This window comes from Megascapheus bottae, chromosome 28 (assembly GCF_031878675.1).
Source record: "Megascapheus bottae isolate mThoBot1 chromosome 28, mThoBot2.hap1, whole genome shotgun sequence".
Taxonomy (NCBI): domain Eukaryota; kingdom Metazoa; phylum Chordata; class Mammalia; order Rodentia; family Geomyidae; genus Megascapheus; species Megascapheus bottae.
In genome coordinates this window covers 14,219,031-14,236,263 of record NC_143536.1, presented here as the reverse complement: position 1 = coordinate 14,236,263, position 17,233 = coordinate 14,219,031, and the positions used below count along the sequence as shown (strand labels likewise).

General features: G+C 43.8%; 1 long non-coding RNA gene across 2 annotated transcripts in view; it reads left to right on the top strand.

The window, feature by feature from the left end:
• LOC150045251 (uncharacterized) overlaps positions 1-17,233 on the top strand; it is a 33,409-nt gene that overhangs the window by 11,366 nt on the left and 4,810 nt on the right. Inside the window, exon 4 of one of the 2 annotated variants that reach the window (XR_016532994.1) lies at positions 3,149-3,432. The exons of the other annotated variant lie outside the window; for it this stretch is intronic. This is a non-coding gene — a long non-coding RNA (uncharacterized LOC150045251). Of the gene's footprint in view, positions 1-3,148; positions 3,433-17,233 lie in introns of those variants that run through there. 2 annotated transcript variants of the gene reach the window in all.

The window sequence follows — 17,233 nt, the reverse complement described above, 5'->3', positions numbered from 1 at the left end:
AATGGACTCAATCAGTGAGGTCAGTCTGGAGGGATCCTGACTGAAGGGAGGATTATTATTTTTCCAATTATACAAATCTGAGGCAGAAAAAGGCCAGTATTGCAACTGATTATTGGAGCCCACCCTTAAGGGGAATGCCTGGGAGGACGAGGACACCTGATCGGTCTGGAGGTCGCGGCGCCCTCTCAGTCTTCCTGCCACTGGGGAATGTATAGGGTCCCTAGGTGGGGGAACTTGCGGGAGTTCCCCTTCCACTACCGGAGGAGGAGGAGATCCCTGCCCTCGGTAGGGAGGGGGTTCCTCTGTCATGAGGTCCATCAAAATTCCCTCATCTGGGGGTAGGACCTTAGGCTGTTTCTCAGGTTTCTTTTGTTCTTCAGAAACGAGGGTTGGGTATAGAGAGGACCGTGAAAAAAGAGGAGGAGAAGGAACTGGGGAAGGGTGAGGGGGAGAGGATAGGATGGGTGCAGAAGGGGTTACAGCAGACGTGGGTCCGGTAAGAAAAGGCTTTACCCAAGGGAGAGGGTCAGAAACTAAACCCTCCCAGGTGACAATATAGGGGACCTGGTCCGGATGGCCATGGGGTCCAGGTTCCATTATTTTAGATTTGACCTGTAAAATAACAGACATGTCAAAAGTGCCATCTACTGGCCAGCCGACTTCAAAAGTTGGCCACTCAGAAGAACAGAAAGTCATCCATCTGTTTTTGCGGACTTCCACTGACAGATTGCTGGCCACGGTCCGCACATCCTTCCAATGCTGTAAGGTTAAACTTAGAGGGGTCGTCACAGTCTGTCCCATGTTAGTCGTCAACTTCAGTCCCGTCACAATTAAGACAAGAAACAAAAATACACAACAGACAAAAATCTTCACAATACGGCTTCTTTCCAAAACCGAAAGTAAACTGGTGTTTGGAAGAAACCCAGACGTTTCCCTTATCAGCTGGACTGAAGAGTCCTCAGACTGGGGCGAAGCCCCAAAAGGGGAAACCGGACGGGTCAGAAATCTGACCCCAGATGCCTCAGGGACGTCTCCCAGGGCTGCGGTCGGGAGTACGAGCTCGTCAGCTCCTCCACGGGTCCGCCAGATACAGATTGACACGGCCGAGTCTCAGATTCCAGAAATACTCTTAACATAAGACAAGACATACAAAAGACAACAGAAATTTGCTGGCCAGCTTACCTCCCGGAGGTGGGTCGGTGGTCCCTGGGTGGGGGTCTCCTATCCCGGACGAGCCCCCAATTGTAAGACCCCCGACTCAGCGGGATGTCTACAGATGGAGGACCCTTCCCAGGAAGCAACGAGACCACGCAATCGGATGTAAACAGCAAGAGGTTTATTTGAGTACACGGACGTCCCGGGCGACAAAGTCTCCTAGAAGACTTGCGCGCCGAGGCTGGGGAGAGGGGAGTATTTATGGGTAGCTGAAGCGTGGTTACAGAAGCAGAAGCATAGTTACAGTGTAGGGATTGGTTAATTCAAATAGGGCGGGGGGTTTATTCTGAACAGCGGTGGAATTTTCCTTTTTGGCTAGAGAAAGGCCTAGTGTCCTTCCTCTGGTCACAACATGTTTTTCACATACTCCTTATCCTACTCCTTATCCTACTCCTTATCCTGGAATTTTCTTGTTTATACAACTCCAGTTCTCGGTCACCCTGACCGTGAGCATCTTGCTGGTTATTTTTCAATTTCTTTTTATAACTGAACTGCAGCTGCTGCACAAAATGGAGTCACTCCTGCTAGCCTGGGAATTACAATTAGAGCTGTACATTTCTCAGAATTACAGTTAAAGCTATACATTTCTCATTACCTTGTATTTTCTCATCGTTCATCAGTAGAATTGGAAAAGATAGCTTTTTATTTTAAATTTTATTTTGGTCTTTAAGGTTTGCCAAAAGGAAACTCCATGTGGTTCAAGAGAAGAGGGTTTATTTAGGGAGGAAGGGAGGGAGAAAGGGAGAGGGAGGGGGAAGGGGGGAGGGAAGGAGGGGGAGGGAGAGAGAGAGAGGGAGGGAGGGAGGGAGAGAGGGAGAGAGGGAGGGAGAGAGAACAGACTTCCAGCTGCACAAGTTGAAGTCATGCGGAAGATCTAGAGATGCCTTCTGCTAGAAGCGAGAGATTATATATGGGGGGCTCACAGAGGAAATTCTTCAGACTGGGGTACCTCACACTGCTTCCAGATATGCCAGCTGCCAAAGTTACAGTGCTGGGCCAGGATTTCCAGGGTGCACAGGAGAGAGCCAAGGGAAGGAACCATTTCTCCCAGGCAGACCTAACATTCCTATCTTCTGATAGTTATAAAGGGGCGCTGACACTTTCTGGCTACTTCCTGCTGGCAAGGGTCATCGGGGAAAGGTGCCCCTTGGGGGAAAAGGTGAAGATGTTGTTCATGCAGGAGAAGGCAGCAGTGACTGTTCCCTGGTAGTGAACCTGTATCCCTGGATGAAGTCTTATGAGGCCAAGTCTGAACAATAAGAAAGAAAAAACCTGTGTGATTTAGAGATAACGAAAGTAATGAGGTGTAGAGGAACACAGAGGAGAGCTCATGGAGAGGGAGACAAGGGAGAACATTACTCACTCTCATATTCTTCAGAGATACGGAAAAGCTTTACCTTGGTAGGTCCGGGAGGAGAGCAGTCATACCTTGGTGTCAACATTGGTATAGGAGGCGCAGGAGCAAAAGCAGTAGCCCTCTTTACTCTTGACAGATGAATCCACTGTGGATGTCCATTGAGCTTAACTGCAGTAGGAGTGGTCAGTAGGACCTGGTGTGGGCCTGTCCACTTAGGACATAAACCAAATGGATTAAGGGTCTTAAGAGAGACTTGATCCACAGGCAATATTGGAGAAGGGAAAGGGCCTTGGAGGGGCTGCGGAAAGCATTCATCAGCATGTTGGCATAACATGCGTCTAAGAAAAGTTAGGACAGGAAGATAATCCATTAGTGGAGCCTTTGTGCCATCAGTGAGGAAATTTCCCAGGAGAAAAAGTCTTCCATACATTAGTTCAAAGCGGCTAAGAAAGGTAGGGCTGCAGGGGGAGGCACGTAAATGAGTGAGAGCAAGAGGTAACAGTTCTGGCCAGGATTGCTGGAGTTCTAAAGAAAGTTTGCTAAGTTGTGTTTTAAGGAGAACATTTGCTCTTTCAGCCTTTCCAGAAGACTGGGATCTATAAGGGATATGAAAGTTCCACTGGACATTCAAAGAGGCTGCTACCTGCTGGGTCACTTTGGAGACGAAGGCAGGTCCATTGTCAGGTTGAAGTGACCTGGGTAAACCGAACCTAGGAATCATTTCTTTTTTTTTTTTATAAGTACAATACATCTTTTTATTTTTTGTTTTTCTGGTCGTGGGGTTGGAACTCTGGGCTTGGGAATTGTCCCTGAGCTCTGTTTTTTTTTAATATTTGAAATTATTTTTGTAATGTATTAATGTAATATATTAATTAAATAGAAGGATTACATTATATTCGCCAGATAGAAGGTATATTTCTTAACAATCAATGCTACCCCTTCTCATGTTTTTGTCCCCTTTTCCCTCCCCCTCCCATCTTGTTTTCCCCTCTTTCCCTAACCTAGGAATAATTTCTTTTAGTAAGACAGAAGTGACAGTATCAGCATTCTCTGATCCATCCTGAAAAAGTATCTACCATAGTTAGAAGGTGTCTTTGTTGCTTACATGGGGGCATGTGAGTGAAATCTATCTGCCAGTCTTCTCCTGGGGTATGTCCTCCGGAGTTGGTGAGTGGGGAATGCAGCCGGTGAGAGACCACCCTGTGGGGAGGTAAGGGAACAAGTAGGGAAGGTTTGGATAATAGTTTCTAGTCATGTAATTAGGCCAGGACAATAGATAATGATTTCAGAAGGTGGGAAAGAGGCTTGTGTCCTATGTGTAGGGCCTGGTGAATCTGAGACAGGAAGCTGTCTGCTTGTGTTTTGGGAAGAACTAGTCATTTTCCCAGGGTCCTCCATCCCGGCACTTCCTGGAAGGCTCCCCGTTGAGTAAGTTCCTTGAGCTCCTGTGGGGTATAAAAGGGTTGAATCAGAGGCAGTACCAGGAGTAGGGGAGCTGGAAGTTGTCTCTGGGCTGCTGGTTTGCCTCCTGCTCTGCCTTTGAATTACCTACCCTGATGATGTCTGGTCCTGTCCCATGACCCCGGCAGTGAATGATGGCTACCTGTTGGGGAAGAGAACCTGCTTCTAGGAGCTTTAGAATAAGTGGAGTATTAGTGAGAGGGGTCCCTTTTGTAGGCAGGAAGCCATGCTCCTTCCAGATGGGGAATGGGGAATATGACAGGCATATTTTGAATCTGTATAGATGTTAATCCTTTGACTCCTAGCTAGGGTTAAGGTCCTAGTTAAGGTTATAAGTTCTGCCTTTTCTGAGGTGGTGCTGGGGAGAAGGGGGCTGCTTTCAATAATGGTGCGATTATTAGCAATAGCATAGCCTGCAACCCGACTGCCCAGGGAGACAGATGTGGAGCTGCCATCAATATACCAGGTGTCTTCAGGGTTAGAGAGAGGTATGTCCACGAGACCTGTAAAGTGGCGTGTGAGTTCTGCCAAGGATGGAAGTAAAGTAGCTGGATTAAGAGGAGGGCAACTTTCCAATGAGAAGTTGGGATTTTCAATGAAAGTGGCATGAAACAACTATAAGCGGGAAGGGAAAAGGGAGGACAGAGCTTTATGAGATAAAAGGTCCTTTAGTCTGTGGGGAGAACATATGGTGGTGGGCTGGCCAAAAGTGAGTTTTGTGCTTTCCTGGGCCAGAGTAGCTGCTGCTGCCAGAGCTCGAAGGCATGCTGACCAGTCTTTTACCATTGGGTCCAGCTGTTTTGAGAAGTAGGCCACAGGTTTAAAAAATGGGCCTGACACTTGTCCAAGAGCCCCAAGGCCAATTTCCTGTCTCTCAATGACATAGAGTGTAAAGGGATTTTTAAGGTTGGGTAGAGCCAGTGCTGGAGCCTGAAGAAGTGCCTGCTTCAGTACTTTAAATGGGGTGTCGATGGGATTTGTGTGGTTTAGTAGGCTCTTGTTGGGAGCCTTTGGCTGCCTTATAAAGAGGTTTGGCCAAGGTAACAAAGTCAAATACGAAGAAAGAATGCCAGTCCCAGGAAAGAATGTCCTTGGTTTGAGAAACAGAGAGAGATTCAATGTAGGCTTTTCTGTCAAGAGTAATTCATATCTCTGTGGGAGTTATGGACAGACCCAGATATGTTACCTCTGGCTTTGTTATCTGGGCCTTGGAAGAGGAGACTCTATATCCTTTGGACAGTAGAAAGTTAAGGAGGTCATCTGTATGTTGATGAGCCAGCTCAAAGGAGGGGCTGCAGAGCAAGAGGTCATCCACATACTGAAGGATGACACTAGGAGACACTTGAAGAGAAAGAAGATCTCTTGCTAATGCTTGTCCAAAAAAAGTGGGGGGCCAGGAGTTTGGCCTAGTGGTAGAGTGCTTGCCTAGCATGCAGGAAGACCCAGGTTTGATTCTTCAGTACCACATACATAGAAAAAAGCTGGAAGTGGCGCTGAAGCTCAAGTGGTAGAGCTCTAGCCTTGAGAAAGTCCAAGGACAGTGCTCAGGCCCTGAGCTCAAGCCCAGGACTGGCAAAAAAGTGGGGGCTGTCTAGAAACCCCTGGGAGAGGACTGTCCAGGTCAGCTGTTGTGCCTTAAGAGTATCCGGATCTGCCCAGGTAAAAGCAAAGAGGTCCTGGCAATTGGGGTGTAAGGGGATTGTAAAGAAGGCATCTTTTAAATCCAGTGCTGAGAAGGAGGTGGTGCCAGTGGGTATTTGTGAAAGAATATATGGGTTAGGCACTACTGGATGGATAGGAAGGATTGCAGCGTTGATAATGTGCAGATCCTGTACCAGACGATAAGTTCTTTTGGGCTTAATCACTGGTAAGATAGGAGTATTGAAGGGGGAGTTAGCAGGTCTGAGAAGTCCTTGTTTAAGAAGATGAGGGATGATGGGCTCCTCCATTGTGATGTTTGTGGAAGCCAGTGGCCCTGGGCACCATCAGTCTTCCACCAAGTCGAGTACCTTGAATGACTTGGGCTCCTCCCTGTGTAGATGGCTGGCCCCCCTTGTAGAGATGAGGAGGGGCAGTCAACTCCACAGTATCCCAGCTGTCCATACCTTGGGCAGGGTCCAGATAGTGGTTGTGGAGTAGGGCAAGCTCTTGCCCAATGACCTTCCTTGCCACACTTAAAGCATGGTACATGTGGTATAAGTTGGGTGTCTCTTCTTTGAGGAGCCCAGAGAGCAGCAGCCAGGAGCTGGTAATTTTCTCTATCATTGGCAGCCTATCAGCTTTTTCCTAATCTTCTCAGTTATTGAAAACCTCAAAGGCCATGCTCATCAGATCTGGTTGGGAAGTTTGAGGGCCATTCTCAGCATTTTTAAACTTTCTTTTAATATCAGGAGCTGACTGGGAGATAAAATACATGCTAAGGACCATTTTGCCTTCCCTTGACTCTGGGTCAAGCTTTGTGTAACGCTGGAGTGCCACTGTGAGGTGATCGAGAAATTCAGCTGGGTTTTCAGTGGGTCTTTGAGTAACCTCCCTTAATTTATCATGATTGACCGCATAGTGAGCTGCTTTCTGGAGGCCAGCTACCAGGCAGGTTACCATCCTATTTCTCTTAGCCCTTTCAGGGGCATTATTTTGGTAGTCCCAATTGGGCTCTACCTTGGGCACAGCTGTTGCCCCTACTGGGAAAGTATTGTCTAGATGGTGGGTTTCATCAACAAGTGCCTGGGCTGTGGCCCAAAGCCTTTCCTTTTCTTCAGAGGTAAGGGTGGAGGACAGGATTGCATATAGGTCATGCCAAGTGAGGTCATAGATCTGAACAAGATATTTAAATTCTTTCATATAATTAATAGGGTCTTGGGAGTATGATCCTAGTCACTTTTCAATCTGGAAAAGATCTGTCATTGAAAGGGGGCATGCACACGAATAACCCCTTCTGCCTCTGCCACCTCCTGCAGAGGATATAAGGAGGCTGGTGGAGGCTGTGAGCTACCAGGCCAAGATCAAGTGTGAGTAGCAGGTGAATAAAAAGGGGATGAAGGAGGAGGAGAAGGTGCAGAAGGCTTAACAAGGGGAGGAGGAGCAGAGTCTTCAATGTCAAATGAGGGATCGAACACTTCAAATCCAGAAAGGAGGCTCCAGGCTCTTAGGCGATTTGGCAGAGACAGGTTGCCCTTGTGCCAAGAGGATAGGGAAAGTTGGGCAGGACTGACTGAGAGAAGGGCAAGCACAGAGAGCAAAGAAAGCCTGAACATACAGAACTTCTGGCCATTTCAGAATTTCACTGGGGGTAGAATTTGTAGTAAATTCTAAATGAGTCATTTAAAAAATTTTTCCTGCATTCTGAGACTCCTGAGTTTTAATTACCTATTTTTTCCATAGGAGGTGGAAAATGAAAGTTCTAGATTTGTGCAAGAATGCTCAAAGGGCCAAAAAAGAGAAGAGAAATAACAGTACATTAAGAACAACAATCACACAAGATAAAGCTCTTGTTTCCATATGACTTTGTTACCTGGTATATTGTACATATGATTATTTGTTTATTTGAAATAGGAAAGGGAGGGGAGAAACAAGATGATTGGGAGGAGCTAGGGGGAAGGAAATGGGGACAAAAACTTGAGAAGGGGTATCAATGTGTGAGAAGTAATGCACCTACTATCTAGGAAATGTAACTAACCCTTCTATACATTACTCGGACAATAAAAAAAAAGAATGCTCATGAGAATTTTCCTATAAGGTCTGAAAACAAGGCTGATCAGTGCTTATTGTCTGAGGCCAACCAGCCCAAGACAAAGAAGAAAAAATGTAAATGGTTCTGGCATTCATACAAAACAGTGTTTGGCTCCTTTGGAGATTTTCACAGACTTCTGCCATGAAGATGGCAAATGTGGTGAATTTCCCATTTTCTCATTGAAAAAGTTAAACAGAAAAAAGATGCAGCACAACTCTGCTGTATTTTAGAAACGCCCAGGAAAAACACTATGATGTTCCTAAAAATGGTGCATCGAGACTCTTACAGCTACTGGAAATGAGAGATACTTGAGAACTGTCCATCCTCAGGAAGTTTGCTCTTGCCCTGGGCTGGATGAGGAAGCCACACAAACATCCTCTACAACACAGCCCCCCTTTCCTCCTTGGAGGAGTAGGAACAGTGGGTCAAGCAGTTCAGTTCTCATTTGCTCAATCTGCATTATTTCCAGGAATTATGACTTGTGTTTCCTCCCTCAAAGGCCTTTTATAACACAAGCTCATGTGAGTGAGGGTGTGATTGCTCTGTAGGCAAGACCAAGCCCTTTTTCGTGGCAGGAATAATAGTTGTTAGCTTCTCTCTGTCAGCCACAAGCAATTCCAGAGTGAACAAGTCCTAGAAGCATTCTCTTCTTCCCAAATATAATGTCATATATCCGTGAAAGTAAAGATTAGAAGTTGTCTTTAGTTGCTTTTGCATGACTTGTTATAGAACAGCATAGAATGTAAATTATAAAGAAAAGAGACTGATTGTGCTTTATAGTTCTGCATGGCAAAGGACGTAGCTAGCAAAATAGCCCACAGAGCAGAATATCTTCACTAGCCATACAACAGACAAGAGTCTTATATCTAAAATATACATACAGCTAAAAAATTAAATATTTTAAAAACAAATCCTCAAACAACCATCCCATTAAAAGGTGGGCTAAAGATTTAGACTTCTCTGAAGAGAAAATAAGAATGGCCAGTAGACACATGAAGAAATGCTCATCTCTGGCTGTGAAAGAAATGCAAATCAAAACAACTTTGAGATTTCCACCTCACCCCAGTTAGAATGGCCGTCATCAAGAAATCTATTAACAGGTGTTGATGGGGCATAGCCAGAAGAGAACACTACTACACTGTTGGTGGAATGTAAATTTGTTCAGCCACTCTGGAAAGCACTATGGTGGTTTCAAAAGACTAAATGTAGAACTCCCCGATGAGCTAGCAATCCTAGTCCTTGGCATTTATCTATAAACAAGGACATAATGAAAATTACCAGCTCAGCCATGTATATTAAAGTATTATTTACCATAGCTAAGATATGGAATCAATCCAGATGCCCCTCAGTAGATGAATGGATTTAGAAAATGTATTTATACAAAATGGTATTCTGTGCTTCCATCAGAAAAAATGACATCACCCCATTCATAAGGAAATGGAAAGACTTGGAAAAAAATATTAAGTTAAGTAAGCCAGACCCAAAGAAACACAGGGTCCATGGTTTCCCTCATCTTTAATGATTTGTATACATCTAGGATTCTCCTAGCAGTGGATCACAATAGCTCAAAAGCTATGTGCATATGGCTATATAGGACAATGTTAAGTAAAATGAACTCTAGGATATGTAAACAAGGCTTATCTTTCTGGTTGTTTTAATATACTATGTGAAGTTATTTCTTTCCTCTTTTTTCTCCACATGGTTTATCCCCTTTGTTACTGTATCTGACTTTGGTACCTGGTATATTATATATACATTTATTTGTTTATTTGAATTAGGAAAGGGAAGGGGAAAACCAAGATGATGAGACAAAGGATAAAGGGTTAACCAAAGTAATGATGATATTCACAAGATAATATGTTGGAAATGAACTTTACACCTTGGAAGGGGTTGAGGAAGGGAAAGTGGGAGAAAAACATAGGAATGGGTAACAGTGTGCAAGAAGTAATGTACTCACTACCTTATGAATGGAACTGTCACCGCCTTTATACATCATCCTGACAATAAAATAAAATTTAAAAAATCAGAGTATTATGGCAAAAATCAAGTATGAGTACTCAAGGTAGCTCCATTGCATAATGGATAGCACATTGGACTTCTAAGCATGAATACTCAAGATACATAACCATCTTAGGATGGCACACACATTTAGTTCCAGCACTTTTTTTGGTCACTGCTAGCTTGAACTCAGTGCTTGGGCACTGTCCCTGAGCCCTTTTGTTCAAAGCTAGTGTTCTTCCACTTTGAGCCATAGTGCCCTATCCAGTTTTCTGGTGGTTAATTAGAAATAAATGTCTTGACAGACTTGCCTGCCTGGGCTAGCTTTGAACTAAGATCCGCAGAACTCAGCCTCCTGAGGACTATAGGCATGAGCCTCCAGTGTCTGGAAATGCCAGCACTTTTTTTTAAATTGTAAATGAACGAGTTGTTACTGCATAAGTAAGGTACATTTCTTTTTGGTCACTGTTATCCCCCCTCTCATTTTCTCCAGCTTCCCCCTCCCACTTCCCTCTTCCCCAAGGTGTGAAGTTCATTTCCAACATACTGTCGAGTAAGTGTCATTGTTGCATTAGATCATCATTTGCCCTATTGTTCCTGTGACTCCTTTTGCTTTCCATGGATCAGATAAACTTACACACAAGACAAAGCTACAGAAAGCTAAAACTAAATAACCACAAGTAGTATATAATAAAACCTTATTTCCTAGTGCAGGGTGACAAAGAAGGATCCAACTTTAGTTTTCTGCAAGTGCTTAACCAGTTCTGCCAGCAACATTTGTTGAAGAGGCTGTCTTTCTTCCATTCTATTTTTTTGGCTCCCTTATCAAAGATTAGGTGACCATAGGTCTGTGGGTTAATGTTTGTGTCTTCAGTTCTAGTCCATTGGTCTTCCGGCCTGTTCTTGTGCCAGTACCAAGCTGTTTTGGTCACTATAGCTCTATAATAGAGTCTAAAGTTTGGTATTGAAATTCCTCCTGTGCTGTTCTTTCTGCTAAGAAGTGTTTTTGCCATACAGGGTCTTTTATTGTTCCATATTGTCGCGATCCCCTCGGCCGGCGAAGACAGATGCAACAAACAGGACTTCTTCTCAAGCAACGTTTTATTCAGCAAGCTCGCTATCGTTTCTCTCTCCCGTCTCTCTCCCGTCTCTCTCTTCCCACTTCCTCTTAACCTTGCCTTATAAAGCTCTCTTAACCAATCAGACTTTTGCTTCCTCTTATAAACAAGCCAATCATACAATAGCACGCACATAGCACACTTTGGGCAGGCCCTAATATGGCAGCAGGCAGACTTCCGAGCACGCAGGAAAAGCGTGACTAGGCATTCTATTTCCTTAACTTCACAGATCAACAAGTTCACAATTACAAGTCAAACAGCAGAAACGGGCGCCATCTTGTAATGGCGATTTACTGGCTACCTACATCTCCCCCTTTTTTGTTTAAAAGAGTAACATTTGTAACAGGAAAGGCATGAGACCTGCAGAACCTCCTGTCATTCCCACTACAGAAGCAAGAGACCATGTCTGTCTTAGGTTGGGGAGATGCCTCTTGATCCTTACCCGTCATGGACACAAGATACTTGAGCATCGTGGTCTGTCTTAGGTTGGTATCAAGACCAATCTCCTCACTTGCCCGTCTTTGACTACTGGTCCAGCATGCTTAACCATACCTGGAGGGTTGTTCCAAGGTAATAGCCAATAATGCCTGTTTTATTACCAGTTGATCGCGCTTCCTTTGCCTCAGTATCTGGCTGCGCAATGCAAACACAATCCAACACAAAATTCCTAGGCCCATACTCAACAGTACAATTAAAGATACACATCCTGCCCATTCCTTAATCCAATTAAAAGAGCTGGAGACCCAATTTACAAAATCTTCCACAGTAGCAATATTTACCCGCGTGGTATTAACAGTCATAATTTCGTAGCGCAATTGATTGGTAAGATTTTCAAATTCCTGAGACCAGGATTCCGTCAACATTTTCCCTAACCTTCTAGACAAATTCGCTGCATGAGAAAGATTATCATAAGTCAACAAAGTAATACATAATCCACTACCCATACCCACACAAGCAAGTTGAGCATAATGATACATAAGATCCAGCTGTTCCTGTAACAAGTCCACTCTCTGATTTAATAACATAAGTCCTCGAGCAAGATGATGGTTGACTTGTAATTGAGTGTCCATCGCCTGAGAGACTGCTTCAGATAAAGTATTGACGGCTGTGGCAGTCTGGACTGTGGTAATTAGAGTGGCCGCGCTGGCAGTGGCTGTGGCAATCAGTGACGAAATTAAGACGACCAACGCTGTAACGCCAAGATCACGTCTGGGTCGCTTTAGTTTCACAACTAAGTCCTTTTCTTGCACTCGGACCGGAACAGGAACAAAGGTAGGCATCCTCATAACTACAGCAGAATCATATTCACTAGCATTCCAACATTGGCTCAAATGGCAACGATTATTGGAACAATTTAACAAGAAATCCTCAACATATTGAGAAGAAAAAACCAAAAACATAAAAGGAGGCCAAACACACACAGGGCTGGCTGTATACTTTGCTTTAAACTTACAATTTTCTTTTAACGTCACATTAAACATGGAAGCACCAACAATTTTGCTATTTTCTATATTGTTATATTTTTTAGTTAGCATATTAATTTGAGATTTTACTGTACTATTGCAATACCAAACTTCCCCTGATTTTAAAAAAGCTAAAGCATTACTAGCAATACAAGCATACCGACCACAAAGTAGCCATACATTAAAAGGATTTTCTGGGTTTTCCTTAGGTCCCTGAAAATTATAATCATATTTTAATTCAACATGTGAGATATTTGCAAAAGTGACTATTTTAGGAGAAAAGGTAAAGCCATTATTTAAGCTGGAATACGAGGGGCTTTGACATCCCGTCCACTCCCAGGGCCAAGTCATGCGACTTGTACATCTAGGATAAAATACAGGAGGGGGGTCTTCTAAGATGTCAAAAGAAGAGGGGGGAACAGTGGCAGAAAACCCAACAACCTGAATTTTAGAATGCTCATAAAACGAGGAACTATTAAACATACCCACATTTTGGGTGTGAAAATAGATGCAGGGACCAATACTATTATTAAGGGTAAAGCATAATGAAGAACTTAAATTTACAAACAGGGTAAAGTTCCCTAAATCATTAATAAAAGGCACATAAGGCAATTGCCATGAAGAGTTAGTAGTAAAAATATATGGAGGGGCCGGGAGTTTGGCCTAGTGGTTAAAGTGCTTGCCTAGCATGCATGAAGACCCGGGTTCAATTCCTCGGTACCACATACATAGAAAAAAGCTGGAAGTGGTGCTGAGGCTCAAGTGGTAGAGCTCTAGCCTTGAGAAAGTCCAAGGACAGTGCTCAGGCCCTGAGCTCAAGCCCAGGACTGGCAAAAAAAAAATATATATATATATATATGGAAAAACTTTGGAGGTACTAGTCACGGGCATCGGTAATGGGAACGTCTTCATTATGGCCCATAGTAGGCGAGGCTCCACCAGTGGGCAGATTAGTGCTATGAGCAGTATCTTCTTTGTGCTCATTTTCTTGCGCCTTTCTCACCAGTCGTTCCGGCACCCAAATAGGATCCTGTGAGTCCTGTGGAAACACACAAACTGCTCCTCGTACCCATGAGAGCACGGGGTCTGGCCCATTCCATTGGCCAGTTAATATATCCTTCCACTTTACCAATCCCTTGAATTGCCCTATAATTGGAGTGGTGTGCCACTCCGCGGCAGAATGGCCTTGAATATCCAAATTTAAAAAATTTATAGTAAAAAGGGCTAATGAAGTTCTTTCTTTAGGTGTCCTATTATACCCAATTCCCTCTTTTTGTTTTTGTAAATAATTTTTTAGGATGCGGTGAGCTCGTTCCACAATACCCTGACCCTGAGGGTTATAAGGCAATCCATGGGAAAGCTGCACTCCCATGGTTTGGCAAAAGGCACCAAATTGTTTACTAGTATAGGCAGGACCATTATCTGTTTTAATAAGATAAGGCATTCCCCAGGAAGCCCAAGCTTCCAAACAATGAATAATTACATGATGAGTAGTCTCTCCCCCCAGAGGGGTAGCATGAATAATTCCTGAACATGTATCAACTGAAACATGTAAATACTTTAACTTCCCGAATTCTGTAACATGAGTAACATCCATTTGCCAAATTTTTAAGGGAAGTAAGCCACGGGGATTGACACCTAATGGCACAACTGGAAGATGGGTAACACATTTTGGGCAATTTAATACAATTTTTCTGGCGGCTTGCCGAGACAATTTAAACCGAGATTGCAGGGTGCGAGCATTAATATGAAATTGACTATGAAATTCTTGGGCCTGCACTTCTGGGGTAAATACAGCAAAAGCCATTTGCATACGCGTACACTTATCCACTACATCGTTGCCTAGACTTAGGGGCTCAGGCAAACCTGTGTGGGCACGTATATGCAATGGGAAAAAAGGGGCTTTGCGAGCACAAATTAATTCCTGCAATTGCATAAACAAATTACATACAGTGCTACTTTTACTTATGGGTCCTGCAGCTTCTAAAAACTGCAAAGCATTAACTACATATGCAGAATCAGAAATAATATTAAAAGAAAAGGAACAATTTCTAAATACAGAAACAACAACCTGCAATTCTATTTGTTGTGCCGACCCAGGCTGAAACTGACATAATACTGGTTCCTGACCCTCAACCAAATAGGCTCCCAACCCATTTTTGGAACCATCAGTAAAAATATTAACTGCTCCGGGTATGGGTTGCTTGGCAGTAATTATAAGGAAAATAACTGGATGTTCCTTAAAGAATTGTAAAAGAGAACTTTTGGGATAATGATTATCAATTTTCCCAATAAACATACAATTCAAAATAGACCATTCATCAATGGTGGCATTTAAAACTTGAACTTGATGGGCATTATATGGGACTATAAGAAAATTAGGCTGATAGCCGAAATGTTGTATACTAAATTTAATTCCTAAAATGGATAAATTGGCAACTGCTGTGGGATAATATTCAATGGATTTGGTGGGGGACATTTTTCGGATGGATCCACGCTAAGGGTCCATCCTGCCACAACACTCCTGTAGGCTGCTGAAACGAGGCTAAAATAATTAAAGAAATTTCGCCCCGGTTCTATTCTTTGTAAAAATGTCAAATTTAATTTTTCTTGTAAAATTTCTAAAACTTTTCTAGCCGCAGGGGTCAATTCTCTTGGTGAGTCCAAGGAACCTTGCAATAAATCATATAAGGGCTTCAATTCACTATTACTCATAGGCAAGGAGGCTCGAATCCAATTAATATCCCCCAAAAGTTTCTGAAAATCATTTAAGGTCTTAAGATGGTCTTTTCGCAGTTGCCATTTCAAAGGCCTTATTTTTTGGTATGTTATTTTACTTCCTAAGTACTGCACTATCCTATCCTTCTGTACCTTTTCTGGGGCTATAAATAATCCTCTATTTTCCAGGCAATTAATTAATATGGCAAAAGCCTTATCCAATATGTTTTGATCTTTGGAAGCCAACAAGATATCATCCATATAGTGCAAGCACCGCACCGATGGAAACTTCTCCTGAACGGGAACTAAAGCTGCATGTACATACAATTGACACAAGGTGGGGCTATTGGCCATTCCCTGAGGCAGCACAACCCATTCAAAACGCTCATCTGGGCTCTCTTGATTTATAGAGGGTAGGGTGAAAGCAAACCTACAAGTATCCATACTGTTCAGCAGAATGGAAAAGAAACAATCTTTTATATCAATAACAATTATGGGCCATTCTCGAGGCAAAGTAGAAAGTAAAGGCAGTCCTCGTTGAACAGGCCCCATGATCTGCATTTGGTTATTGATTGCTCGCAGGTCATGTAATAGTCACCATTTTCCAGATTTTTTCTTGATAACAAATATGGGAGTATTCCAGGGAGATACTGAGGGGCGGACATGTCCTAAATCCAACTGTTCACGTATCAGGGCTTGAGCTGCAAGTAATTTTTCAGAGGGAAGTGGCCACTGAGGAACCCACACAGGTTCCTCTGTCTTCCACTGAATGGGTATGGTCTCAGTGGCCCCTAAGAAAAACCCAGACCCTGGTGTTTAGGAAGTTGTTCTACTGAGACAGGAGAAGTACGTCCCTGTAATTGTTTTCCCAATCCAAGACCTGGTTGGTAACCCATATTTGACATGATTTTTTCTGCTTTGCTAGGAGCGTCATTGGTAAGTTTGAACTTCATTTGTCTTAGGATGTCTCTACCCCAAAGGGATATGGGTATAGAGACCACCTAGGGCTGGAAAAGTCCACTATGTCCCTCCTGATCCTGCCAGTGCAACATAGCCGCACTCATGTTTGGGGTAGATGCATAGCCTAATCCCTGTAACGACTGCGAAGCGACCTGTATTGGCCAGGCTCTTGGCCAATCCTGATTAGAAATAATACTTTTATCTGCTCCAGTATCCAGCAATCCTAAAATAGACTTTCCATTTACTAATAGTTGTAGGACAGGTCGTTCCTCAAGCTCCATGGATACATAGGCTGCATTGCCTCCAGAGGATCCAAAACCTTGATTTCCTCGACTAATGTTTTTTGCAGGGAATAGTTTATGACAGCTAGGAAGTAACAATAATTGAGCTATGCGGTCCCCAGGCGAGATGGCTGAAATTCCCCGGGGGGATTCCACCATGATTTTGATGATACCTTGATAGTCAGAATCTATTACTCCAGGGTGAATTCTAAGGCCTTTTAGGGTGGAAGAGGAACGGCCAATTAAAAGACCCACGGTACCTGTAGGCAGGGGGCCCTTGAGATCGGAGTCCACTAACTAGACTCCCATTTTTGGGGTTAATATGAGTCTGGTGGTGGAACAGAGGTCAAGTCCCGCTGACCCAGGAGTGGCTCTCCTCGCTGGCTCGGATGCCGAAGGGTTGGCCATGTCTCTGTTACTGGCCTGGAGGCAGATGTCATTGCCCCATATATTTGAGGGCCCTGGGGACGTGGGCCCTAGTACTCATTTTTTGAACTCTGTTGGTTGAGTGGAGGCAAAGGTCGCCCTTCTTTGTCCTTTACCGACCTGCATTCACTGGCCCCTTTCTTGCACTGGGGGCAAAGACCTGGCAAAAGGTGCCCTTGAGGCTGATTTCCTGCATTCCCTTTACTATTTTTCTCCGGGCAGTTTTTCCTCATATGACCTGGCTTACCGCATTTATAACAGACATTACTTCCCTTTTGTCCCTGTCTTGTCATTTGTACTACGGCGGCGGCTAAACCAGCATTGGTAAGGGGTCCTCCAATCTCTCTACATACTTTCATCCACACCTCAATACCTTTTCCTTTGTATGGGGTGATTGTGGCTCTGCATTCTTTGGTACACTGCTCAAATACTAATTGTTGGATAAGGGGCATGGCCCTATCTGCGTCTCCAAAAATTTTTCCAGCTGCAGCAACCATTCGGGCGAC